Source organism: Schistocerca cancellata, chromosome 4 (assembly GCF_023864275.1).
Source record: "Schistocerca cancellata isolate TAMUIC-IGC-003103 chromosome 4, iqSchCanc2.1, whole genome shotgun sequence".
NCBI classification, from domain to species: domain Eukaryota; kingdom Metazoa; phylum Arthropoda; class Insecta; order Orthoptera; family Acrididae; genus Schistocerca; species Schistocerca cancellata.
The window spans coordinates 678,446,091-678,448,507 of NC_064629.1; the positions used below are offsets into that span (position 1 = coordinate 678,446,091).

Here is a 2,417-nt window from a genome sequence, read left to right on the forward strand (position 1 = left end):
AGCACTGTCCAGACTGACTCCCAGGATATTTTCCCGACCATAATTACTAATTGTATCCCTTGCCACGTGATGTTAAGGTTGCGATACACCTGATTGTGCTTAAGATGAAATGCATATGGTTGGGTTTTAGTATGATTTGGTCAAAGTTGATTGTTAGAGTAATAGACACTCAACTCTCCAAATGCGTCTGTCAGGTGCGTTTCAACAGCGTCAGAAGATTCCCCCTGGCTCGCTAACGCTAGAACTGTGTGCCGGCCGAGTCTCGAAGTGCTAGTTCTGTAAGGTATGCAGGAGAGCTTCTGCGAAGTTTGGAAGGTAGGAGACGAGGTACTAGCGAAATTAAAGCTGTGAGGACGGGGCGTGAGTTGTGCTTGGGTAGCTCAGCTGGTAGAGCACTTACCCGCGAAAGGTAAAGGTCCCGAGTTCGAGTCTCGGCCCGGCATACAGTTTTAATCTGCCAGGAAGTTTCATATCAGCGTACACTCCGCTGCAGAGTGAAAATTTCATTCTGGAAACATCCCCTAGGCTATGGCTAAGCCATGTCTCCACAATATCCTTTCTTCCAGGAGTGCTAGTTCTGTCAGGTATGCAGGAGAGCTTCTGCGAAGTTTGGAAGGTAGGAGACGAGGTACTAGCGAAATTAAAGCTGTGAGGACGGGGCGTGAGTTGTGCATGGGTAGCTCAGCTGGTAGAGCACTTACCCGCGAAAGGCAAAGGTCCCGAGTTCGAGTCTCGGCCCGGCACACAGTTTTAATCTGCCTGGAAGTTTCATATCAGCGCACACTCCGCTGCAGAGTGAAAATTTCATTCTGGAAACATCCCCTAGGCTATGGCTAAGCCATGTCTCCACAATATCCTTTCTTCCAGGAGTGCTAGTTCTGTCAGGTATGCAGGAGAGCTTCTGCGAAGTTTGGAAGGTAGGAGACGAGGTACTGGCGGAATTAAAGCTGTGAGGACGGGGCGTGAGTCGTGCTTGGGTATCTCAGTTGGTAGAGCACTTGTCCGCGAAAGGCAAAGGTCCCGATTTCGAGTCTCGGCCCGGCACACAGTTTTAATCTGCCAGGAAGTTTAAATCAGGATGGCCGGACGCGGGATTGAACCGTCGTACTCCCGAATGCGAGTCGTGTTCTAACCACTGCACCACCTCGCTCGGTGCATCGTTTGGAGTTTCCACCATTTGTGCCGTGTTGAGCTACATCAGTGTAATAAAAATTTGGCAGGACAAAGGACTTTACTAACTCTCGTTTCATTTGCGGTAAAAATGTGATTCTAAGTATTTTGGATTGCATGTAGACAAGAGAAACTTCTTGCATGCAACAGGCCGAAAACATCTGTAAACTGGTTCTCTTGCATAAACTAAGACAATACAGCGGATCTAAAAACAAATGCCTTTGCAGAAGAAGTTATTAAAGTAAAATAACGATGTTCGTCATTGGTTCTAACTTATAATGCTATGAATGGTGGCCACATGGAGTTTATCACAACGTGAATGGTAGTAGATCGTATTAATCTACTTGTACCTCCACATATGATGGTGATAATAATAACAATAACAACAAGAAGAAACAGTAATATGAACGGCGAAAGCCAAGTTGCTTTAGGTAAATGGTAAGCAGAAAACAAGTGACAGGTTTAGACGTGTACCATTAGGAAAGTTTTTGTCCAGTTTCGAAATTATAATGCAAAGACAATAAGTGAAGCCGGAATATTAATATACACGTATTGAATAAGACAGAGATAAGGATTACGAGGCAGACAGTCTACACTAGAGCTGCGCTGTACCAAAACTATGGTTCGGTGGTTTTGAACAGTACATAAATCACGTAGTAAATGGTAGGAGTACTGGTAGTATTGATTACATTAGAGGTATAGAAACATAAACGAATGTGAGAGAGAGAAACTGTTTTTGTTTGTTTTGCGCATAATTAGACCCGCACATCATCCAGTGTTAGTCCATTGAGTATTTTATATCCCTATAAAACATAAATTTCATTTTATAAGTAAAAAAAAAGCTGGTCCTTGAACTTCTGCGTTTATATACAACCAAAACAATTACGTTTGATGCAAGTACACTTTACTTGCAAAAACACAAAAACGTCTGTATAATTATTGTAGTGGACTGACAAGACAGCCAGTCGACAGTGACGGGTAACCGAAAGTCACGCGTTTACACACGCCGGCTGGCGTTAGGTCTGAAACAGGATACGTAATGAATGCTATAAAGAAAAGTACGTAGCTGCTGGAATACTTAACTTTAATCCATCATTTGTATACAGCATTCTTGATGATACAAGTGAGACTCTCTCTAAATGGTTCATGGCGCCTTGCTAGGTCGTAGCCATGGACTTAGCTGAAGACTATTCTAACTATCTCTCGGCAAATGAGAGAAAGGCTTCGTCAGTGTAGTCGCTAGCAAA

At 43.6% G+C, this 2,417-nt stretch overlaps 1 non-coding gene across 1 annotated transcript; it reads left to right on the forward strand.

Annotated features, from left to right (window-relative positions):
- The first annotated feature begins 368 nt into the window (after nucleotides 1-368).
- Trnas-cga (transfer RNA serine (anticodon CGA)) lies at nucleotides 369-443 on the forward strand. The gene has a single exon. It is a non-coding gene; the product is annotated as a tRNA-Ser (tRNA).
- The last annotated feature ends 1,974 nt before the right edge of the window (nucleotides 444-2,417 follow it).